The sequence below is a fragment of the Narcine bancroftii genome, chromosome 12 (assembly GCF_036971445.1).
Source record: "Narcine bancroftii isolate sNarBan1 chromosome 12, sNarBan1.hap1, whole genome shotgun sequence".
NCBI classification, from domain to species: Eukaryota; Metazoa; Chordata; class Chondrichthyes; order Torpediniformes; family Narcinidae; genus Narcine; species Narcine bancroftii.
Window position 1 is genome coordinate 3399897 of NC_091480.1, and position 26491 is coordinate 3426387.

General features: G+C 48.9%; 1 protein-coding gene and 1 long non-coding RNA gene across 5 annotated transcripts in view; one reads left to right on the top strand and one right to left on the bottom strand.

Moving 5' to 3' along the window:
• Nucleotides 1–26491, bottom strand: part of LOC138747235 (ankyrin-repeat and fibronectin type III domain-containing 1-like) — a 300694-nt gene that overhangs the window by 137603 nt on the left and 136600 nt on the right. The gene's annotated exons all lie outside the window — the stretch shown is intronic.
• Nucleotides 4924–24639, top strand: LOC138747627 (uncharacterized). The gene is made up of 3 exons (XR_011347585.1): nucleotides 4924–5001; nucleotides 16014–16470; nucleotides 24325–24639. It is a non-coding gene; the product is annotated as an uncharacterized lncRNA (long non-coding RNA).

The window sequence follows — 26491 nt, forward strand, 5'->3', positions numbered from 1 at the left end:
ACTCTGAGACTGTGTGATGGGACAGAGCAGAAGGAGCTTCACACTGAGACTGTGTGATGGGACGATACAGAGGGAACTTCACTGTGACTGTGTGATGGGACGAAAAAGAGGGAACTTCACATTGTTACAGTGTCATGGGACAATGCAGAGGGAGCTTCACTCTGAGACTGTGTGAGGGGACGATACAGAGGGAACTTCACTCTGCGACTGTGCGATGACACAGCAGAGAGAGTTTCACTCTAATAACGTGTGATGGGACAAGATAGAGGGAGCTTCACTCTGCAACTGTGTGATGGAACAGAGCAGAGGGAGCTTCACTCTGCGACTGTGTGATGGGACAGAGCAGAGGGAGCTTCACTCTGCGACTGTGTGATGGGACAGAGCAGAGGGAGCTTCACTCTGACACTGTGATGGGACGATACAGAGGGAGCTTCACTCTGCGACTGTGGGATGGGACGATACAGAGGGAGCTTCACTCTGCGACTGTGTGATGGGACGATGCAGAGGGAGCTTCACTCTGCAACTGTGGGATGGGACGATACAGAGGGAGCTTCACTCTGCGTCTGTGTGATGGGACGATGCAGAGGGAGCTTCACTCTGTGACTGTGTGATGGGACGATACAGAGGGAGCTTCACTCTGCGACTGTGTGATGGGATGATGCAGAGGGAGCTTCACTCTGCGACTGTGGGATGGGACGATGCAGAGGGAGTTTCACTCTGCGACTGTGTGATGGGACAGAGCAGAGGGAGCTTCACTCTGACACTGTGTTATGGGACAATACAGAGGGAGCTTCACTCTGTGACTGTGTGATGCGTCAGAGCAGTGTGAGTTTCACTCTGCGACTGTGCGATGAGATAGAGCAGAGAGAGTTTCACTCTGACAACGTGTGATGGGACAAGATAGAGGGAGCTGAACACTGCAACTGTGTGATGGGACAGAGCAGAGGGAGCTTCACTCTGACAGTGTGTGACAGGATGATACAGAGGGAGCCTGACTCTGCGACTGTGTGATGGACGATGCAGAGGGAGATTAAATCTGCGACTATGAGTTGGGACAGAGCCGAGGGAGCTTCACTGCGACTGTGTGATGTGACGATACAGAGGGAGCTTCATGTTGCGACTGCGTGATGGGACGATACAGAGGGAGCTTCACTCCTCGACTGTGTAATGTGACGATACAGAGGGAGCTTCAATCTGTGACTGTGTGATAGAACAATGCAGAAGGAGCTTCACTCTGCATCTGTGGGATGGGACGATACAGAGGGAGCTTCACTCTGCGACTGTGCGATGAGACAGAGCAGAAAGAGTTTCACTCTGAGACTGTGTGATGGGACGATACAGAGGGAGATTCACTCTGCGACTGTGTGATGGGACGATACAGAGGGAGATTCACTCTGCGACTGCATGATGGGACGATACAGAGGGAGCTTCACTCTGCGACTGTGTGATGGGACGATACAGAGGGAGCTTCACTCTGTGACTATGTGATGGGACGATACAGAGGGAGCTTCACTCCGCGACTGTGTGATGGGACGATACAGAGGGAGCTTCACTCCGCGACTGTGTGATATCACGATACAGAGGAGCTTCAATCTATGACTGTGTGATTGGACGATACTGAGGGAGCTTCACTCAGCAACTGTGTGATGGGATGATCGAGTGGGAGCTTCACTCTGCAACTGTGTGATGGGACAATGCAGAGGGAGCTTCACTCTGCGACTCTGTGATGGGACGATACAGAGGGAATTCACTCTGTGATTGTGTGATGGGACGATACAGATGGAGCTTCACTCTGTGACTGTGTGTTGGACGATACAGAGGGAGCTTCACTCTGTGTCTGTATGAAAGGACAACGCAGAGGGAGCTTCACTCTGAGACTCTAGGATGGGACGATACAGAGGGAGCTTCAATCTGCGCATGTGTGATTGGACGATACAGAGGGAGCTTCATTCTGCAACTGTGCAATGGAATAATACAAAGGGAGCTTCACTCTGCGACTGTGTGATGGGTCAGAGCAGTGTGAGCTTCACTCTGCGACTGTGTGATGGGACAATGCAGAGGGAGCTTCACGTTGCGACTGTGTGATGGGACGAGACAGAGGGAGCATTATTCTGAGTGTGAGATGGGACGATACTGAGGGAGCTTCACTCTGTGACTGTGTGATGGGGTGATACAGAGGGAGCTTCACTCTGCGACTGTGTGATGAAACAATACCGAGGGGGCTTCACTCTAAGGCTGTATGATGGGATGATACAGAGGGAGCTTCACTCCGTGACTGTGGAATGGGACAGAGCAGAGGTAGCTTCACACTGAGACTGAGTGATGGGACAATACAGAGGGAGCTTCACTCTGCGACTGTGTGATGGGACGATGCAGAGGGAGCTTCACTCTGCAACTGTGGGATGGGACGATACAGAGGGAGCTTCACTCTGCGTCTGTGTGATGGGACGATGCAGAGGGAGCTTCACTCTGTGACTGTGTGATGGGATAATACAGAGGGAGCTTCACTCCGCGTCTGTGGTATGGGACGATACAGAGGGAGCAATACACTGAGAGTGTGAGATGGGACGATACAGAGGGAACTTCACTCTGCGAATGTGTGATGGGACAGAGCAGAGGGAGCTTCACTCTGAGAGTGTGTGATGGGACAATGAAGAGGGAGCTTCATTATACGACTGTGTGATGGGACGATACAGAGGGAGCTTCACTCTGAGACTGTGTGGTGGGACGAGGCAGAGGGAGCTTCACTCTGCGACTGTGTGATGGGACGATACAGAGGGAGCTTCCCTCTGTGACTTTGCGATGGGACAGAGCAGAGAGAGTTCCACTCTGTGACTGTGTGCCGGGACGATACAGAGTTAGCTTCACTCTGCGACAGTGATGGGACAGAGCAGAGGGAGCTTCACTCTGCGACTGTGTGATGGGACAGAGCAGAGTGAGCTTCACTTTGTGACTGTGTGATGGGACAGAGCAGAGGGAAATTCACTCTGAGACTGTGTGATGGGATGATGCTGCAGGAGCTTCTCTCTGGGTCTGCCGGCCTAGTTTACCAGCCACACACTCTAAAAATATTTATTTTAAGGAGTTTACTGTTGTACACTTTGAACAATGTACACTAGTAGCACAATTCTTGCTGCAGCCATACTGCTACCTTGTAAAAAAAAACACAAAAACAATTAAATTTCACACTGAATTGGATTGAATTAAAAAGAAAAAAATAACATGAATTGCTTGATGTGTTTGTGTGAATGTTTTGCTGGACGCAGCCACAGCTGGCTGTGGTGAACCAGCCAGGGTGGGGGTGTGATAGGCAGCCGCAACTGGCTGTAGTTAACCAACCGGGATTGGTTTGTGACAGGCAGCCGCAGCTGAAGGGAGTTTGTCAGTATTTCTGTTGCCTGGCAACAGGAATGGCTGGCAGACACATGGCAGACTGGGAGTCGGAACCCATGACTTCACCTCACGCCAGAGACCACCTGGAACCCTTCTCCTCCCACCCGCCACTTCACAGGTTTCAGTGTGAACATCCCAGGTGAGGTCCATCCCCCTGCATTCCCAGGCATTATCCTCACATACACCCTAACACACACATCCCCCTCACACTCCTCTCACTTAGCCCATCACATACAGACACTCCCCCCCACACAGCAACACACACACACACACACACTCTCCCATCCCCTCTCCATTCTTTTCTCTCCTCTTCTCTCTCCCTCCACTGAGAGCTTGCCACAAGCTTCATACCCAGGGCTTCACATAAACCACCTCTACTGGTACCAATGTTGTTTTCATTTTCCTGACACACTCTGAAATGCTCCCCTAACATGACTAGCTCTGTATACTTCTCAATAACAGCCTCTGTGCTCAGAATTTAACTATAATGTTCACAGTTTCAGCTGTTTTGGCTGCAGGGAGCTGTTTGAATAGTGGTCTTGTTCCACCACAAGTCAACTCTCCTAGGAACTGCATCGTTCACCACTTCCTGCACAGGTACCACCCCATACCTCATTTCCTGCACAGATACCATGTCAAACCTCACTTCCTGTGCAGGTACCACCCCATACCTCACATCCTGTACAGGTACAATGCTGTTCCTCATTTCCTGTACAGATACCACACTGTTCCTCACCTCCTTTGTAGCTACCATTCTTACCATCACATCCTGTTTAGATACCACACCATTCTCACTTCCTGTGCTGGCACCACACAGTTCCACACTTCTCTCCACTGCTGTCTATCAGAACTGGACACTCAGGTACAATGGTGCCTATGTGGAATTTGCATGTTCTCCCAGTGACCACATGGATCATTGGTTGAATTGGATGTTGTAAACTATCCCCAGTGTACAGGAAGGGTAGAAAATGGACAGGGTTGATTGCAATGTGGGGAATGTGAAAATGGCAAAGGGGTAAGTGGGTAGGTGATGGCTGGCATGGACTCAATGGGCTGAATGGTCTGATGAACCCTCTGACCCGTGTTCCTACCAACTTTGCATTCAGCATTGAATTCCAGTCACTCCAGTGGTGGGTGGGGTATTGGGTTGTGGAGTTGGAAGGGGAGATGGGTGGGGAGTTGGGTGAGGAATAAAGTGGGGTGTCGGGTGGGGAGATGGATGGGTAGTTGGGTGGGGTGTTGGGTGTAGAATTGGGTGGGGGTTGCATGGGGAGGTGGATGAGGTGTTGGGTGGAAGTTGGGTGGGGTGTTAGGGGGAGTTGGGTGGGGAGGGTTGTTGGGTGGGGAGTTGCATGGGTCTTGGTTGGGAGTTGGGTGGGGATTGGGTGGGGAGTAGGATGGGAAGTTGGTGGTGTTGGGTTGGGTCTTGAGTAGGTAGGTGGTTGTGTGTGGAGTTGGGTGGGGATTGGGTGGGGTGTTGTGGATGTCACAATAGTGTCAAGGAGATGCAGCACAGAGATAGAGCCGTCAGCCACTCACATTTCTGCGGAGGGGCTGTGTTTGAAGACCTTGGAGGACGGAGGTATATGGGGCAGAATGGACTGCATGGTGAGAAATATTTCCCCATGATGAGATATCAGGCCAATGGGCAATGGGTGAAAGTGTGGAGTAGAAGGAGGTTTCAAAAGGATGAGGAGTGAGTTTAGGGCCTCGAATGCCCCTCCAGGGGGTGGTAAAGGCAGAGACTGTCACAGTGTTAAAGCCCCTGGACCAAGGGCAGGTTGGTAAATGGGATCCATGTGTATGGGCAATGAATAGTGAACATGCACAGATGGGTCAACGCATCTGTTTCTGTGGGGAAGGACTCCTACCTGCCCACTGTACCCCAGCTTACTCATGGGGTAGGTCAGAGCTCTCTACCACCCATCAGCCTGCAACTCCCCAATGCTACCGCGCTCCCAGCAACTCCCCATCACTACCACGCTCTCAGCAGCCAAGTCCCAGCAAGTCCCCATCAGACCACACTCCCAGCAGCCAGGTTTCAGCAAGTCCCCATTGCTATCACGCTCCCACCAGCCAGGTCCCAGCAAGTCCCCATAGCACCACACTCCCACCAGCCAGGTCCCAGTACCTTTATCAGGTGAACCTCTGTACTTCTCCCCCCCCAGGGTGACTTTTCCTTCTGGAAATGGCACCTGCTCTCACATCCACTACCCAGTGTTAACACAAGAGCTGCAGCAGAGACTTTAATTCCACAGAGGTGTCAATACCATCCTGGCTAAACCTGCCTGAAGTCAGCACCAGATCCACCGTGGTGCCTGAGGACAGGCAGCCCTGAGGACTCGTGTTGGGGCGTTAGCTCAAGCACTTGTCTCAGTCCTGCTCTGAGCCCAACATCAAAGGATTTGAGTCATTTGCTAATCCCCCTCTCCTCACACTGGATTGCAGGGAGTTAAGCTTCTCAGAGCCGCATTTCCCTGGGAAGCAGATATATGGATGAGATTTGATCCATGTGCAGCCAATCCATGTGAGTCTCCACTTATTGTTACCGCAACAGCTCGTGGACAGGCAACATCAGATGGGTATGGCACCCGTCCCCTTTCATATCACTGGCATTGCACTCAGTCCCTTGCAACCTGAGGACGGAGAGAGAGGAGGAAGGGGGAGAGGAAGATAGGAAGAGGAGGGAGGGGAAAAGGAGGGAAGGGAAGAGGAGGGAGGGGAAGGAATGAAGGGAGGAGATAGGAAGGAAGGGAGAGGGGAGGGCATAGGAGAGGAGAGAGGGGTGAGTGAGGAGGGAGGGGAGGGAGGAGGGAGAGGGGAGGGCATAGGAGAGGAGAGAGGGGTGAGTGAGGAGGGAGGGGGAGGGAGGAGGGAGAGGAGGGAATGGAGAGAGGGGAGGAGGTTCAGGATGGAGGGAGAGGGGGAGAGGAGGGAGAGAGGATGGAGGGGGAGAGGAGGTTGGAGGGAGGGGGAGGATGGAGGGGAGAGAGGGAAGGGAAGGAGAGGAACAGAGCGAGGAGGGATGAAAGAAAGATGGAGGAAGGGAAGGAGGAGGCAAATGAAAAGTGGGAGGGGAGGGGAAGAGGAAGAGGGAGGAAAGATTGGAGGTTCAAAAAGTGGGAAAGAGAGCAGAGAGGATGAGAGGGAGGAAAGAGTTGAAGGTGAGAGGAGTAGTGGAGGAGGAGAGGAAGGGAGTATGAGGGAGATGAATCAACACATTGCCAACTCTTCGCAAGTCAGGAGATGACAGGTCTGACCTGTAACTCTGCCATCCCAGTAACATTCTTTAGAGGAGGAGAGGGGGGAAAGAGTTGAGGAAGGTGAGAGGAATAGTGGAGGAGGAGAGGAAGGGAGTAGGAGGGAGATGAATCAACACATTGCCAACTCTTCGCAAGTCAGGAGGCGACAGGCCCGACCTGTAACCCCGCCATCCCAGGAACATTCTTTAGCTGACATTGTTAGCTCACGCCTCGCACCCTCGAAGATTCCTTTCTTCCTTTGCTCCCCCTCCACACCCTCTAGTGCAAACCCATCTCTGCAGTAATGGGGTGACTGAATCCTATCCAACTGTGTGTAACCATTGTCATCAACAGTTCCAGCCCAACACTGTGCATCATCTGATAATTTGAAACGTACCGGAGGTGTAGGTTAATCGGGTCTAAATTGGGTGGCACGGACTCGTGGGCTAAAATGGCCTGTTACTGTACTGTAAGTCTGAAAGTTTAAATTTAAAATTACAGTGCAGATTATTGCAATAAAGTACATTTAAAAATAAATAAATTAGTGCAAAAGAAGAGATAGTGAAGGTAGTGTCTGTGGTTCATGGTCCATTCAGAAGATCACAAGAAAAAAGAACAGAAGCAGGCCATTTGACCCATCCTGTCTGCTCCATGAAACCTCCATGAGCTAAACTGTTCTTGCATCTAGTTCCAAGTTCCGGCCTTGTCCCCATAACACATGATACCCTGACTAATTAGATACCTATCAATTTCCCCTTTAAATTCCCCCAATGATCCTGCCTCCACAGCTGTATGTGGCAATGAATTCAACAAATCCACTACCCAGAGAGGAAGAAGCTGTTTTTGCCTTCAGGCTCCTGTACCTCCTTCCAAATGGTAGGAGAGTGAAGAGGGCATGGCCTGGGCGGTGGGGGTCCTCGAGGATAAAGGCTGCTTTCTTAAGACACTGCCTCTTGTAGATGTCCTCGATGGAGTGGAGACTTATGCCCATGATGGTATTGGTCAAGTTCACAACTCTCTGGAGTCTTTTCCTATCCTGTGCATTGGCACCTCCATACCAGATGGTGATGCAACCAGTCAGAATATTCTCCACGGTTCACTTCTAGAAATTCGCAGAGTCTTTGGTGACAACGGCAAATCTCCTCAAACTCCTCACGAAGTATAGCCACTGAAGAGCCGTCTTCATGATTGCATCGACATGAAGGCTCCAAGATAGGTCTTCAAAGATGTTGACACCCAGGAATTTGGAGTTCTTAATCCTCAATGAGGACTGGTTCATGTCCTGATTTCCCCTTCCTGAGGTCCACAATCAGCTCCTTAGTTTTGCTAAATGATGAGTGCAAGGTTGTTGTTCTAACACCACTCCACCAGCTGATCGATTTCACTCCTGTATGCTTCCTCGTTCCCATCCATGATTCTGCCGGCCACCAAGGTGTCATCAGAAAGTTTGTGGGTGGTATTTGAATTGTGACAAGCTCATTTATCCCTGCGCTGCTAACCGATCTCCATCCATGTTTATACACTACTCCCAAAACATTGCATCCTTATCTTATGCAGATTAGTAACACCTTATTAAATACCTCTGGAAATCCAAGGATCGAACACCTAGCTCTGTTCCCCTCTATCCACTGGGCTGTCATATCCTCAGTTAATTTGTTAAACATGATGTACCCTTCCTGAATCTATGCTGTGCCCGGCTGATGGAACAATTTCTGTCCAGATCTCTCACTATTTCAGATTTCTTGTCAGAGTACACACATGACATCACATGCAACCCTGAGATTCTTCAATAATGAAACTTCCTGCATCATCTATGTAAACAAGATGTAGGTCTTCCAGGACTGTTGTTTGACAGTGCACTACAGTTCTGCTTTCCGGCTAGAGTTCCACATATAAACGGCCTCCATTCACCCTTGAAGGCAGTTTGAGTAATGCACGGTGTCTTCAGGGATTACTGAATCACAAACCTTCCCAATCATTCAATCTGGTCCAGAAATACCAAGACCAGATACAATCCTTCTGGGTTAGCCACAGTCATCAAGATATCAGCACAGAAACAGACCCATCGGCCCCATTCTTCCCTGCTGACCAAGGTTCCTGTCTGAACAAGTTCTATTTGCTTGCATTTGGCCCAATCCATCTCACCTGCTCCACTAAATGCTATGATTCATTTGGCAAAAGGTACACATTTCATTGCTGAGATTACTCTCAAAATTTGTAATTTAATCCTTAAAAGTTATAGTGTAACCTGTAAAAACGCACAGAAATGCTGGAGGAACTCAGCTAGACTCACGGCATCAGACGCCTGCCTGCTTTTTGCTTATACCTTGAGGAAGGGCTCAGGCCCAAAATGTCGATAATATATCTTTACCTCCTATGGACGCTGCGAGACTGGCTGAGTTCATCCAGCATGTCTGTGTTTTTACTTCAATATCTGCAAACTTCCGTGTTTCACTCCAGTGTAACCTACGTTATGGGTTTACGTACTTATTCTGAGCCATGTTGTTGTGGTGGAAGAGAGACTGATACATATGCTTGCTCACATACTGCGTGTCACCTCGCCAACCGCACAGTGAACCCATCGGTCACACGCTCACACCTCTTTGTCCTGCCCGCCTCACACTCCATCCCTGTCACCACACACTTCACACTACTGCCTTGCTGAGTTTTTGAGTATGCCCTTTTACATTTTTGTGGTACATATTTTTCCTTGGGTGAGGGATTTCAGTGTTGTAAAAAGAAATACTTCTGCATTTTTTCCACCCACAGGTTCTTGGCCTCTTTCCAGTGAAGCTGGAGAGTTAACTGTTTGCTGTCCCAGGGATCCAGGTCTGTGGGCAGGATCAATCTGCTCAGTATGGGCACTGAGAACCAGGGCTGCTTGTTCCCCAAAGGTCTGAAAGCAAAGGGGATGGGCTGTTCATCGGCTGCAGACAGTTTTACTCAGCAAGATCGTAGCCATCCTCACCACCTTCCCGGCAATCCCTCCAGAAGAAAAAAATTGGCGGCGTTGCTGGAGCTGCTAAGAGCAGCACTGCCATTGGTGCAGTCCCAGGGAGAGCAGGGAGTGGAGACACAGCACTTCACCACGGGATCCTTCCGCCCAGTCCAACTGCCAATGTCTCAGTACAGGCTTTAAACAGCCTGTTAAAGGAGCCAATGGTGGTTTATTTAAAATCCTGCAACAATGGGGTCAAGGTCCAAGATAGTGGCACCTATGTTCAGCAGTGGCCACATAGGGTTTCAGACTCCAGGGGAGCTGCAGACTCATGCAGGGCACCAGAAACAGAGAGAGCAACACCTCCACCACCACCTCCCCCCAACTACCGATTGAGAAGGACCAGTGAGGGTCCACCAGTGAGATTGCTGAAGACTGGCTCATGGGAACCAGGTCTTGGAACCGGGATTTGAGAAGGTGCCGAGAGCAAGAAGGGCTCCTGATTGGCTTCAAGCACTAAAGGCTTCCTCATCGTGTTGGGCTTGGGTTGCTGATGGTTTGAGCTGAACTGGAGGTTGCAGGAGCATGAGAGGCAAATCCACAGACACTTAGTGTCTCTGAGGGCTCTCTTCTGCTTCTTCTTCTCAGACTATAAGGGGTGCTGAGCAATGCTAGAGGCAAATCTTTGTCTGCTTTATGGCAGACAAAAGGCAATTTTGTGTGATATTAGATTTCTGTGTGATATTAGATTTCTGTTTTCTTACATGACAAATAAATAGTATCTGATCCTGGAATATATCAGTGGGTATGAATCTCCGGACTTTCCTGCCCGAGAGAGGGGAAAGAGAACAGATCATGGGATATACCCAAGGTGCAGACAGATGAATATTCAAAAGATGAAGGAGATGATTGTGGACATCAGGAGGAAATCAGGGGAACATGACCTCATCGAGGTCTCAGTAGTGGAGAGGGTCAAGAACTTCAAATTCCTGGGTGTCAACGTCTCCGAGGATCTGTCCTGGAGCCTCCATGTTGATGCAATCACAAAGAAGGCTCACCAGTGGCTATACATTGTGAGGTATCTGAGGAGATTCGGTATGTCACCAAAGGCTCTTGTAAACTTCCACAGGTATACTGTGGAGAGCATTCTGGCTGGTTGCACCACTGTCTTGTATGGAAGGGCTAACTCTCAGGACAAGGAAAAACTCCAGAGGGCTGTTAACTCAGCCTGCAACATCACAGGCACCAGACTTCACTCCATCAAGGACATCTACATGAGGTGGTGTCTTAAAAAAGCAGCCTCTATCCTCAAAGACCCCCACCCCCCGGCCATGCTCTCTTTACTCTGCTACCATTGGGAAAAAGGTACAGGAGCATAAAGACGAGCTCTCAGTGGCACAAGGACAGTTTCTTCCTCACTGCCATCAGATTGCTGAATGATCAATGAACCAAAAACACTGCTTTACTTTTAGTGCACTAGTATTTTTTCTTTTTTTATAATGTAAGACGTTTATAATCTGAATGTTTGCCCTGTGACGCTGCCACAAAACCCCAAATTTCATGACTTGTTCATGACAATAAATTCTGATTCTGAACTAAGGGTTTTAGCCAATTGCTACAAAAGAAGTTGAGGCCATACGAATAGTGGTGCAGGCTAGAGAGGCCAAATGGCCTCCACTAGCTCCTGTATCCTTATATTTCTTGGCTGCTTTCTGACACTAGTTTCCCAGCAACATGAGACATGTACACTGTCAGTTTTCACCAGAATATTCACAACACCCTTCTCAGTGTGGGCTGGCATCATCCAAGGAGACATCTTACCCCAGCACCTTCCTCACTCCTTCTCCAGATCACCTCTCTCCCACCTCATCCCCAATCCCCCAATGCCAACTGATGGCAGACAGACAGACAGGCAGGCGGTAGTCAGACAGCAGACAGGGAGGCAGACCACAGATGGCAGGCAGATGACAAACGGACTACAGGCAGACAACAGACAGATGATAGACAACAGACATGACAGACAGACGGCAGACATACAACAGACTGGCAGATGGATGACAGATAGCAGACAGAAAGGCAGATGACAGACAACAGATATACGACAGACTGACGGCAGACAGATACAACAGAGCAATGGCAGATGGCAGGCAGACAGACGGATGACAGACCGATGGCAGAGAGCAGACGGACAATGGTGCAATACTAAGATTTGAAACTGACATTTTAAGCTCAGTCTGGTCTGTGTGTGGCTCCCTCCATCCCTCATCCCTCCATTCCTCTGCTCTCTCTATCTCTCCTCCCATAGTCCCTCCATTCATCACCCTTCCTACGATATTCCTGAATGATCTGTAAGGGGGGGACAGAGTGTAGTGTATCGAAGTTTGTTGCTCATGCATGAAACTAAATTGAGTGGAAAGGCAAGTTGTCCAGATGATACAAACTTTGGTTCCTTCACTTTGTAAGGCAAAATGAAATCAAATTATTTAAATAGAAAGCAATTGCATCATGCAGAAAGACTTGGGAATGATTGTTCATTAATCGCAAAAGGTTGGTTTGCATGTGCAAAAAATAATCAAGAAGACAAATTGGATGTTGGCCTTCATTGAAAGAGAGATTGAGTTTAAGAGCAGGTACTGGTTCGGCTGCATCTGGACAACTGCGTACAGTTCTGGTCTCCTTACTTGAGGAAGTGCAGAGAAGGTTCACCAGGTTGATTCCAGAGATGAGGGTGTTAACCTATGAAGAGACATTGATGGTGTGGGGCTGTACTCACTGGAGTTGGGAAGAATGAGAGGGTATCTCATAGAAACTTGTAAAGTGATGAAAGGCATAGATAAGATAGAGGTAGGTCTATTGTTCCCATTGGTGGGGGACACTAGAACTTGGGGACATAGCCTCAAGATTCAGGGAAGAAGATTTAGGATGATGAGGAGGAACTGTTTTTCCCAGGGGGTGGTGAATCTGTGGAACTTGCTGCCCACTGAAACAATAGAGTCAACCTCAGTAAATATATTTAAGACAAGGTTGAATATAGATTTTTACATTGTAGGGGAATTAAGGGATATGGGGAAAAGGCAGGGAGGTGGAGATGAGCCAATCACCAGATCAGCCATGATCTCAATGAATGGCGGAGCAGGCTCGACGGGCCGAATACCCTACTCCTGCTCCTATTTCTTATGTTCTCTCTCCCTCCATCCTTCTGCCCACTGTCACTCTCTTTCTATCCCTCCTATCCTTCCGTGGTGTATCTATGGTTCTCCCTGTGTCTCTGGCTGGCATGAAATTACACCTTCCAGTCGAGGTGCATTAGTTTAATTGGAAACCCTGGAAATAGCATGGTGGGCCACATATGTGTGAAGAGGTATTGGAGGTATTGGGAGTGCAGCAAAGGGTCTTCTACCTTTGTCCCTCTTCAATATCCCCTTGTCACTTTACAAACTCTACAGGTGTGGCATCAAAAGCAGACTTGCTGGATGCATAGCACAGCACAGCACAGAAGCTGCTCTGCTCAAGATCAGAAGTTACAGCTCAGAACATCACACAAATTCCCCCCACCCATGTCCTCTATCTACATCTCCAGCTGCTGAGGAAAGGCAGCAATACACTGAAGGAGTCCTCTCTCCCTCTGCCCTTTGGGGAGAAAGACAAGAATGCAAAACACACCCACCAACAGGCTTAAAGACAGTTTCTTCCTCGCAGCCACCAGGCTGCTGAATGAACCCCACGACGGAGCTCTCACACTGCCCTTGTTCGGTGCTCGTTGATCTTCTTTTTCACTGTAATCCTACACTTCATAATGTGCTCTTTACATGGCTGTATGAATATTAAAGATAGCCCATCAGTCTGCTCACAGAAGAACCTTCTCACTGAACTCGGTATTTTGGGGCAATTACCATTAGATAAACTCAAATGTACCAGAGGACCTGGGGCAAAAAGTTCAGGGTGTTTGCTGCTGCTGAGAGATGGGAATGGGAGCCATGAGGCCAGGTTCAGAGAGGTAACAGGAATTCTGGGTGTGGATCCTGCAGCTTGCTGCTTTCATCTCCAGGGGCGAGAGCAAGCTTTGTCTCACACTCTCGAGTGTGCAGGAAGAGACGACATCCTCTCCCCTAAACCTTCAGCAAGTCATTCACAAACACTGCTCCTTGTCACAAGGAGGCTGAGGCTTGTAACCAAGAGCACTGGAAATCCCACCACAACTTCGAATTAACAAACTGGAAAATTGTTTTCTTATTTCCCCAGCATTCAGCCCTGTGCTGCTAAGTCTCCAGGTGAAAGGTTATTTTTATTTTTTCTAATTCAGAGATACAACACAGTAACAGGGCCTTCCAGTTCAAGAACCAGTAATGCCCAAGTACACCCAGGTGACAAATTAACCTCACCCTGAATGTCTTTGGATCATGGGAAGAAATCGGGACACCTGAAAGAAACCCACAGGGTGAACATACAAACTCCTTACAGACAGCGATGGGTCGCTGGTACTGCAAACCGCTACTCTAAACATGCCACCCTTATATTCTGCCCACTAGAGGTTTATGTAACGCGTCTACTGCATTATCGCAGGGTTTTGGAAGAATTATCCAGGGATATCTGAGGTTATGCTTTCAGAGATCACAGACATGGCTGCAACTACTTTGTCCAACAGGAGAGGCTAACATCTTAAATAGAAGCAGGCTCCAGACTACTCTTTGACCTTGTACCTCCAACTACTTTCCTGTCTGATCCCACAAAATCCCATCAGCCTCAGCCCAAGACTCACTCGATGACAGGGCATCTCAGCTTGCTGAGGCGAGAGGGTTCAGGCACCCCTCAAGTTACTGACCACCGTTGCCTGTGTGTGGCCCATATCCCTTCTAGCTGTCTGAATGTCTTTTACATATTGTAATTGTTCTCGCCGCAACCATTTCCTCTGCCAGCTCGTTTCCGTTGTGAAATAGTTGTCCCTCACGTCCCTCTGAGTCTCATTCCTTTTCCCTTAAAACTGTGCTGTGGCAAAGACCATGGCTATTCACTTTATCCACATTCCTCGTGATTTTATAAAGGTCACCCTCAGCTTCCTACACTCCAGGGAAAATTGCCCAGCCTATTCGTTCTCTCCTTACAATTCAGCCCTCCAGTCCTGAGAACATCCTCATAAACCTTCTGTGCATCTTTTTAGCTTCATGGCCTTTCCTGCAGTTAAGCAATCAACACTACATACAATTTTCCAAGTGCAGTCTCTCCAAGATCTTGGAACAGCTTTAACAGTACATTTCTTCTCCTGTACTCGGTGGCCCAAATGATGAGGGCAAATATGACAAACTGTCCTGTCTACCTATGACCCCACTTTCAGGGAACTCTGTGTCTCTACCCTGGGGTCCGTCTGTTCTACAGCACTGCCCAGGGCCCTGTCATTCAACATGTCAGCCCTGCCCTGATTTCTCTTCCTCAAATGCAACACCTTGCACTTGCCCTAATTAAATTCCATCTGTCATTCCTTGGCCCATTTGTGTCATCTTGCTGGGGTTGGAAATGGTTGGGAGCTACATGGATTGTGGAATAAATATCCACCATCATTAGTCCTTGCCCAATCTCATTGATGTTGCATCCGCTGCAACATCTCTCCTTTGGAAGGTGACAATGATCCAACATGTCCTCAATGTGTCTATGCACCCGAGAAGTATCCTGTCCAGGTGTATCACAGCCTGGCCCTGGAACTGCTCTCTCCAAAACCTCAAGAAACTGCAGAGAGTTGTGAATGTGGCTCAGGCCATCACACACGCCCTCACCTCCACCAACTCTCACTGTCTCGGGAGAGTAGTCATCATATTAAAGCACCTATCCCACCCCAGTTCCTTCCCTGCTTTCTACATCTGTGAAGACACGAATCTCCAGATTTCAATGATTGCCTCTGGGTGATCTACGTGCATGTTTTCAAGGTGGGAACTGTAATAGAAAGGAAAAGGTAATGAAAACTATGGCCATCCTTGTTCCAGCCCTTACATTACCGATTCTACCTTGGACAAATCCATGCTCCTCCTTCAGAATGTTCTGGAGAAAGTTTCAGAAAGTTCCCCAACCTGTGGACCCTTGGATCTCTGCATTCCTATCACATGGGCCGCTCTTTGTGCAGAGACGGTTGCAGACTCAAGCCCCCTGGGTCTAATCTGTTGATGATCCATCCCATAGAACAGCAAGAGAAGCTGGGACAGTGTTTGTCAAAAGCCAAGGCAATGACGGATGGAATTCCCTGCTTCTTGCAATTTCCCTTGAAACTAAATGAACCAAAATAGGTGGAGAATGATCCCTGTATCTGTGTAATCCTTAAAACTCCAATTACACGGTGGTCCTAGTCATTGCTGCCTTTTGTTTCTTGAAAACACCATGCTAATTCTCATGCAGAAGCCTTAACCTTTGCTTGTAAAAGTTAATGATGTATCCGATTGTGCTTTGCTTTGCAGACAGATGGTTCCAATTCATTTCAAAGTGGAAGCATTGTGGCATCACTCAGGTTCACCCTGACCATGGGCAGCACTGTGTGTTTACGTGTCAATCCTCAGTGAATGCCCCAGCAGAAGGAACCCCCTCTGCCAGAAACATATCTCGGAAGCCGCAGAGACGCGACTTTTCCATTCATTAGTGTAATGAACAGAAAGGCATGCGTTGTGCACAACAGCTGCCAAGCGCACACTCAGTGAGCATGGCTCCACATGGCAAGGAGGCAACCGGAGACATCAGAGAAAGGCAGGAACTGCTGAGGCGGGATCTTGGAGAGAACTGTCCACTTCTCCCCATGCCTGCTGCTGGGCCTGCTGAGGCCCTCCTTCTCACTGCTTGACAAGGAAAATTAGGCTGATTTTCCTCCATTACAATCAGGAAACGTTTGGCTTCATAATGGGGCATCCAGTCTAACAGAAAGTAGGTCATGTTGCAGCAATATAAAACTTGGGTTCAGCCACACAGGGAAAACTGTGTGCAATTCTCATTGCCCCATTACAGGAAGGATGTGGGGGCTTTGGAAAGGGGACGGAAGATGTTTCCCAGGACACTGCCTGGTTTAGAGGGGATGGGTTATGCAAGAAGGTTGAGCAAAGGTGGGTTGTTTTCTCTGGAGCATCAGAGGTTGAGGGCAGACATGACAGAGGTGCATAAAATAGTGAAAGGCACTGGTAGGGTGGACAGTTGGAATCTTTGACCCAGGGCAAAAGCATCGCACACGAGGATGTGCATTTAAGATGAGCAGAATAAAGTTTAAGGGAGACATGCAGGACAAATATTTTACACAGAGTAGTAGATGCCTGGAAGTTGTGGTGGAAGCAGATATGATGGGAGTGTTCAGACAGGGGTGGTCAACCTTTGAATTTTTAATTTAGACATACAGCCCGGTAACAGGCCATTTTGGCCCATGAGTCGGTTGATTGGGTGGCATGGACTCATGGGCCAACATGGTCTATTACCATGCCGTATGATTAATTAAAGGATGGCCACCCCTGAAATAGACACATCTCCAGAGGTGGGGACTCCTACTGGGAGACTCATCATCAGACAGTGGGGTCGCCCACTGGGAGACACATCTCCAGAGGTGGGGTCTCCCACTGGGAGACAATCCCTGCTGTCTCCCCTGGGTCATGCTACCAGCCACCTCTGAGGCCGGAGCAAGTCATCGCTCCAGGGGATCATCCACAATAAATAGTGGTGCTAGCCCAATTCCCTACATCTCTTCATAGGGATGGGCCCCTCTGTGACCCATCGTTGACAGTGGTCAGTGAGCAGAGGCAGGACCACATGCTCCCGGTGTTGCAGGGCTGGGCGCAGGCAGCGAGTCTGCCTGTTGGAGATGATCTGTCCCTGACTGGTCTCTAGTGAACACTGCATGCTGACTACTGTTTCCCCCACGGGCAGACAACAGCCTAATAGTCCCCGACTCCACTTGAAGCCAGCCTTTGTTTGCCTCACTGTGTGTGGGCGAGCTGTGAACTGAGTCACTGTGTACCAGGTAGCCAGGCTGGAACCCACGCTGGCCTGTGGACCTGGGGTCAGCAGGATGCTGGGAAAGGGATACTGCATGCAGGGAGAGGGTTTAAGAAGCTGGTCACTGTGAGGTTGGAGGAGTGCTCAGCACAGAAAGGTTTTCTCAAGGTTACTGTTACACAGGCGACATTATTCCTGTAACAGACAGCCTGCCAACAACCTTGAAAACTCAGGCAAGTGATCACAGCTCCTGCTCAGCCACCAGAGTGAACAGTTAAAGGTTCATTCTGGAGAACAATTCACTGCTAGCAAAGGCAAACACTTGCCAAGTGTGCAAGAAAAATGCTGTACAAAATTAGCTTAATGCTTTAAGTCACACAAAAAAATCAGCGCAGGATCACCATGTGTCCAGGGGTCAGACATCCCTATGTCCTGGGGTCAGACGTCTGTGTGTCCCAGGGTCAGACATCTCTGTGTCCTGGGGTCAGACATCTGTGCCCTGTGGTCAGACGTCTGAGTGTCTTAGGGTCAAATGTCTGTGTGTCCTGGGGTCAGGTCTCCGTGTGTCCTGTGGTCAGACGTCTCAGTGTCTTGTGGTCAGATGCCTCTGTGTGTCCTGGGGTTAGAAGCCTCTGGAGTCAGACGTCTCCATGTCCTGGGTCAGACATCTCTGTGGCCTGGGTCAGATGTCTCTGTGGCCTGGGTCAGACGTCTCTGTGGCCTGGAGTTAGACATCCCTATGTCCTGGGTTAGTTCAGATGCTTTTGTAAACTATGTTTACTGAAAAACTTCATCCAGGCTGGATGAATCTTTGGAATTCTCTCCCAAGAAAGTTCCCATGCCTCACCCATTGTATTCAGAGGAAATATTGACTGATATTTGGACATTATTGGGGATAGTGCTGGAAGGAAAGTGGTGCAGACTAGGAGATAAGCCACAATCCACATGTGAAAACAGGTTCAAGGGGCTCTGCACCCTGTACCTCTGTATGTGACTGTCTTGACTGAGAATAGCTGATGCTCCATGACCCCCAGATTTTGCTGCACCTCCCTTTTCCTCATTTCTCACCATTCAGAGAATAACCTGACTGCCTATTACTGCCATCTAAGTGGATAACTTCACATGTATCCACATTCTACTGCATCTGCCATCCTATTGCCCACTCTCCTCAACTGTCCATGTCAACCTACAGCCTCTGGGAGTCTTCCTCACAGCTCCCACTGGCTCGCAGCGTAACATCATCTGCAAATGTAGAGACGTTACAACTACTTTGTCTAGAGCATCAATATCGTGTGGCTATCCCTCAAGGTCGAGGATTATGGTCTTCACTCTTTTTGGCTCTTAATTTGTGTAATCTTGGAAAGTGGCCCACCGAGCAAAGGCATGTATTTGTTTAACATGTACTTGATATTGCACTCCAAGAAGTACACGATACTTCACAAATCAACCAAAGAGTTCAATGGCATGAAATCCATGATGATTGGAGCTGATGGATTTGTTGCAGCCTTCATGCACCCTCACAGCCGTTGAGTTCTGTTCTACTTTTGAGATCTTGGTTAGATTGTTCTTCGTAAGGGACCTCACCCTCGACCTTACTGCCTTGGGCGATCCTTCCAAGAGCATAGCTCTAGATGGCATCACTATTGGGATCACAGGATCACACAAGCTTCTCCACAACAAGGTGAATATATATTGTACATAGTTGGGTCCCAGCACCGAAGCCTGGGGCTTCCATTCTGGAGAGGACCATTTATTCCTGCCAACCAACCAGGTTTCTACCCATGTCAGGACATTAGCTCCCTTTCTGGGGAACACAGACACCACCTTTTCTGCCAGGATGATCTTCAGGAGGTTTGGCTATTTCCCAGCCTTGAAGCTCATTGATTTGTGCTTCATCCTCACTCACTCACATATACAATGTGCACCTGCACTGCTACAGAAGGAGGCTATTTGGCCCATCAGGTGCCTGCCTATTCTCAGGGGAGTTATGTCCTATTACTGTGAGTCCCTGTTACAAATTTCCTCTAATAAACCCCCGTCAGATTCTTCCGGCATTTACCCTCAGAACCACATGTCCCTGGTTGGCGGAAAGAAAGCAGAGCGCTGGGGAGAAGCCCACCAATCAGCATCAAACCCAGTAATTCCGGAATCGTCACGTCACACTCTTTTGCAAATTGCTCTCTGTGACTTTGGCTGCCTGTCCTGAGATCAGCTTGTAAGATCTCTTCTCCGATTCACCTGTTTGGTCGAGCCAGGATTTCACTCACTAGTCAGCACATAATGGGGCTGGGATCACAGGCATCCCTTGTGTCAAAAGTTAAAGTCGATGGAGCCCACAGGAAGAATTGTTAGACACAGAGGTTCAGGTCAGGGCTTAAGGACAAGCTAAATTTGGGAGAGAGTTAATTTCTCTGCCAGAAGGGAGAACTATTTTCTGATTGCCAGTAAATTATGACAATATTTGTGGGTTTACTGTCGCTGCCTCTATTTTTGCAGGTCCCTGGGCTATTATTTTAAAAGTGACAGCTGTACATGGCTGTTCTCGAGCCAGGTTTCTGCAACTCCCCCTGACTTGTGCAGGATCCACTCCCTCTGGTAAAGGGGACTGACCAGGGCAGCTGAAGGTTGCTCTGTGATCCCCACTCTGTGCAGCAGTCAGGCTGACACTGGGTTACTGAGGAAGAACGGGAAGGGAAAGGGAGGTGTCCAGGAGGGGCCACAGGGAGTTCACGAGGGATGTAGGGGCAGTGGAAAGGACTATACTGGAGATATGGAGAGTTTAGGGTAAGGCTTGGGGGCTGAACGAGAGTATTGTGAGCATTTCTGGCTGTCCCATTACAGGAAGGATGTAGAGGCTGAGTAAAGATCTGGTTTTATCACATTATGAGAAGCATTGATGGGAGAGTCTTTTCCCCAGGGTAGAAATGTCACACATAAGAGGCCGGGGGGGGGGGGGGGGGGGGTTTAAAGGTGATGAGTGGGGCACATTTTTACACAGTGAGTGGTGGGTGGCCGGGACAGGCTGCCAGGGGCCGGGAGAGGCAGGTACAATTAAACGTGGATAGGCAAAGTTTGGATGAATTTGGGACAAACACTGGCAAATGGGACTAGCTCTGTTAGACAATTTCTTCAGGCCCAAGGACCTGTTACCACAGGACATAAGCTATGACTCTTCCTGCAGGTCAGTGACCAGTGGATCTGTTCTGGGACCCCCTACTGTTTCTGATTTTCATGAATGACCTGGATGAAGAGGCAGAAGGGGATGGGTCAGTAAAAGTTTGTGATGATACGAAGGTTGGAGGAGTTGTTGAAGGTTACAAAAGGATATTGTCAGGATGCAGATTTGGGCAGAGAAATGGCCAAATCCGGGTAAGTGTGAGGCGATGAATTTTGCAAGGTCAAACCAAGAGGCTGAGTTCAGGGTTAATAGTCAGTTACTTAAGAGCCTGTTTTGCGGAAACTACCAAAATGTTTGGCCTGGAAGTCAGCCTGAAGAAAACTGAGGTTCTCCATCAGCCAGCTCCCCACCATGACCACCAGTCCCCCTACATCTCCATCAGGCACACAAAACTCAAAATGGTCAACCAGTTTACCTATCTCGACTGCACCATTTCATCGGATGCAAGGATCGACAAAGAGATAGACAACAGATTCGCCAAGGCAAATAGCGCCTTTGGAAGACTACACAAAAGAGTCTGGAAAAACAACCAACTGAAAAACCTCACAAAGATTAGCGTATACAGAGCCGTTGTCATACCCTGTTCAGCTCCGAATCATGGGTCCTCTACCGGCATCACCTACGGCTCTTAGAACGCTTCCACCAGCGTTGTCTCCGCTCCATCCTCAACATTCATTGGAGCGACTTCATCCCTAACATCGAAGTACTCGAGATGGCAGAGGCCGACAGCATCAAATCCACGCTGCTGAAGATCCAACTGCGTTGGGTAAGTCACGTCTCCAGAATGGAGGACCATCGCCTTCCCAAGATCGTGTTCTATGGCGAGCTCTCCACTGGCCACCGTGACAGAGGTGCACCAAAGAAGAGGTACAAGAACTGCCTAAAGAAATCTCTTGGTGCCTGCCCCATTGACCACTGCCAGTGGGCTGATCTCGCCTCAAATCGTGCATCTTGGCACCTCACAGTTCGGCGGGCAGCAACCTCCTTTGAAGAAGACCGCAGAGCCCACCTCACTGACAAAAGACAAAGGAGGAAAAACCCAACACCCAACCCCAACCCTCCAATTTTCCCCTGCAACCGCTGCAACCGTGTCTGCCTGTTCCGCATCAGACTTGTCAGCCACAAACGAGCCTGCAGCTGACGTGGACATTACCCCTCCATAAATCTTCGTCCACGAAGCCAAGCCAAAGAAAAAGAAGAAAGTGTGTGGATGAACAGAGGGACCTTGGGGTTCAAATCCATGCTTCCCGGACAAGTTGATAGGATAGTTAAGAAGGTCTATGGGACGCTGGGCTTCATTAATAGAGTTCAAGTGTCGAGAAGTCATGTTGCAGTTTACGAATCTCTGGTGAAACCACACTTAGAGCATTGTGTTCAGTTCTTTTCACCTCATTACAGGAAGGATGTGGAAGCTATGGAGACAGTGCAGAGGAGATTGATCAGGATGTTGCCTGGATATAAATAAAGTTTAAAAAAAAAGGATTTTGCCTGGATTAGAAAATATGTCGAATGAAGCAAGGTTAGCAGAGCTGGGACTTTTTTCTTTGAAGAGTAGAAGAATGAGCAGAGACTTAATAGAGGTCTACAACATTATGAGAGGATTAGATAGGGTGGACAGCTAGTGCCTGTTCCCAGGGCGGGAGCGTCAAACACAAGGGGACATGAGTACAAAGTGAAGGGAGGGTAGTTTAGAGGATATATCAAGGATAAATATTTTATGCAGAGAAATGTTGGAGCCTGGAATGCCTTGCTGGGAATGGTGATGGAGGCTGAAATATTCAGGGCATTTAAGAGACTCCTAGACAAGTACTTGGATAGAAGGAAAATAGAGGGTTACAGAATAGGGAGGCTTTAGTATTTTTTAAGGAATATATGGGTCACCACAACATCAAGTGCTGAAGGGCCTGTACTGTACTAGAGTGTTCTGTATTCTATGTAAAAGGATGAGGGTCCAGACAGAATGAAAGGTGGAAGCATGCTTCTGCTGATGGGGTCAAGCACAAGAAGTCAGAGGAGAAGACCAAAGGGAACTAGAGTTAAGAATGAAGAGGAGATACAGCTGGATTATGGAACACGGGTGTGCAGTTCAGCTGGACGCAGGATCTATTTTGGCCTTTGGAGATCAATTTACAAGATTCTGGAGAAATTGCTGCGAGGATAAAATCCATTACTGCTCTGGTAGAGCGCTTGATAGCCATAAGACGGAGGAGCAGAAATAGGCTATTCAGCCCATCCATTCTTCCCCACTATTCAACTGTGAGCTGATCCATTTCCCCTCTCAGTCCCACTACCAGGCCTTCTCTCTATAACCTTTGACATCTGGATAATCAAGAACCTATCAATCTCTGTCTTAAATGCACCCAATGACCTGCCTCCACAACCGCCTGTGGCAACAAATTCCACTGATTTACCACCCTCCAGCTGAAGAAATTCCTCCACATCTCTGTTCTAAGCAGACACCCATAAGAGGAGCCCAAAACTGCTCACAATACTCTGCGAGGTCTCACCAGTGCCTTAAAAACCTTCTACATCACATCCCTGCTCCAATATTCTATTCTTCTTAAAATCAATGCCAGCATTGCATTTGCCTTCTTCATCACCGACTCAACCTGCAAGTTTACCTTCGTGCTGCCCTACACCCTACACAAGGACTCGCAGGTCCTTTTGCAGCTGAGTATTTTCAATTTTTTCCCCATTTAGAAAAAAGTCTGCCTGCTTATTTCTTCAACCAAACTGTATGACCGTCCACTTTCCAACATTGTGTTTCATTTGCCACTTCTCTTCCTGTTCTCCTAATCTGTCTAAATCCCTCTGTATCCTCCATGTTTCCTCAGCACTACCTGCTCCTCCACATACCTTCGTATCATCGGCAAATTTGGTCACAAACCAGTCAATAATGGGCCAATGGCCTCCTTTGTTGCTTTAACATCCCGGTGCAACTCAACTTTTGAGATGTAAAACAGCTCACAATAATCAAGACTCTATGGGAGGAGTTACTAAGGATCAGTCACAGATGGGTATTCAGTAGCTACCCCTCCCACGGTCAGGGTCACAGATGGACCCTCAGTAACTATTCCTCCCATAGTGAGGGTCACGGACCCTCAGTAACTACCCCTCCCACAGTGAGGATCACAGATGGACCCTCAGTAACTACCCCTCCTCAGATGAGGGTCATGAACCCTTAGTAACTTACCTTCCCACAGTGAGGGTCACAGCCGTGCCCTCAGTAACTACCCCTCCCAACGTGATGGGGTGCCTCTCCCATTACACTGGGTCACTGTGCCAATCTGACAAGTCCACACCACCACTGCACTGCACTGCACAGACCCAGAGGAGAGCACACAGACTCCCTCAGTGTGCCTGTGGAGATCTGAGGAAACATCGCCACAGCTGGATGTGAACACTGGCTCCATCAGCCAGTGGCTGGCGTGACTTCAGGTTCTGTGTCTGCTTTACGGCCAGTCTGACACATTTTTGATGCTGAGTGGGATGAGGAAAGCTGAGATCAACGGCACTGCAGTGAGTGTCTGTAAACAGTACACTTGGAGCCGCAATGTCTCTTGTCAGCAGCCATGCAGGAAATGCCAGCCACCACATTGACTTCAAGCCTTTGTCTTCCACAGAAAGTCTTCATAATAAAACTCAAAACGGCTCTTCAAACTGGATAAATTAACCTTGGAACAGGATGAAGAAATCACTTGAAAACGTCCCTTAGTTGACACCAACAATATCGAGCTACTCCCACCAGGCAGCAAAGAATTTCCAATACAGTGGGTGGGCCACACAGACTGGCGCCAAGCTCTGGACACCGAGGCTGTGGGCAAGGCCGGGGCTGAGGGATTCTATCAGGGTATCTATTGGAGGAATGTCCACAGAGGTGGAGACAAAAAGAAATCCAGCATCAGAGGAAAATCAGCAGTAAATTAAAAGGTGACATAACTGGCCCACTGCCTGTCTGCTTCACTTGAGCAGCCCCCAACTGCAGCACTTGTAAATCACATCTCCTTTAGAACTCATCGCTCCCTTCAGTCCGATTCATTCAGTTACCTATCAACAGTTCTTGAGATAGTTCCAGCTTCACATTTCCCTCCTGGCCCAGAGGCTTGTAGTGTTTACAGCAGGGAATGCTGCTGGTATCAGGGTGCAAAGATAGGTCACATTTCGGCACACCAACTACAGCTGTCACCAGTGTTCCCATCACGGACACACAGAGGTCACGACATTGTCTACAACCACTCCATTCCCTGCAACCACAGCATTCCCGGCAACCACAGGCATTCCCTGCAACCACAGGCATTCCCTGCAACCACGACATTCCCTGCAACCACGACATTCCCCACAACCACAGCATTCCCCGCAACCACAACATTACCTGCAACCACGACATTCCCTGCAACCGCGGCATTCCCTGCAACAATGACATTCCCTGCAACGACATACATTCTCTGCAACCACACCATTCCCTGCAACCACACCATTCCCTGCAACCACAACATTCCCTGCAACCACAACATTCCCTGCAACCACATTATTCCCTGCAACCACGACATTCCCTGCAACCACAGACATTCCCTGTAACCAAATTCCCTGCAACCACGACATTCCCTGCAACGACATACATTCTCTGCAACCACGCCATTCCATGCAACCACGACATTCCCTGCAACGACATACATTCTCTGCAACCACAGGCATTCCCGGCAACCACAGGCATTCCCTGCAACCACGGCATTCCCTGCAACCACGGCATTCCCTGCAACCACAGACATTCCCTGCATCGACAGACATACCTTGTAACCACATTTCCCTGCAACCACGACATTCCCTGCAACCACAGCATTCCCTGCATCTATAGGATCTGCCTGCAACCACAGACATTCCCTGCAACTACAGACATTCTCTACAACCACAACATTCCCTGCAATGACATACATTCCCTGCCACCACAGCATTCCCTGCAACTACAGACATTCCCTGCAACCACAGACATTCTCTACAACGACATACATTCTCTGCAACCATAAGCATTCCCTGCAACCACGACATTCCCTGTAACCACATTCCCTGCAACCACAGATATTCCCTACAACCACAGACATTCTCTGCAACCACAGACATTCCCTGCCACCACAGACATTCTCTGCAACCACGGCATTCCCTGCAACTACAGATGTTCCCTGCAACCACAGACATTCCCTGCAATGACATACATTCTCTGCAACCATAGGCATTCCCTGCAACCACACCATTCCCTGCAACCACAGAAATTCCCTGCAACCACAGACATACCCTGTAACCACATTTCCCTGCAACCACAACATTCCCTGCAACCACAGCATTCCCTGCATCTATAGGATCTGCCTGCAACCACAGACATTCTCTGCAACCACAGACATTCCCTGCAACCACACCATTCCCTGTAACCACATTTCCCTGCAACCATGACATTCCCTGCAACCACAACATTCCCGACAACCACAGACATTCCCTGCATCTCCAGAATGTTCCTGCAACCTCATCTATCTCTGCAATTATCTTCATACCCTGTAACCTGCAACTGCAGCATTCCCAGGAATCAGGATATTTCAAACAAACACGGACATTCCTGCAAGTTCTGGGTACTTACTCCCTGTCAACCCTGGGCACAGCTCTGGGTACTCCTTGTGAGTCCTGGGCCCTCCCTGTCAGCTCTGGATATTCTGTATATCTACTGATCAAACTATCAACAGCACAGTCCACATTCCTTCTGGGAATCTCTACCCCTATGAATCATCCATGATGCACTGATCC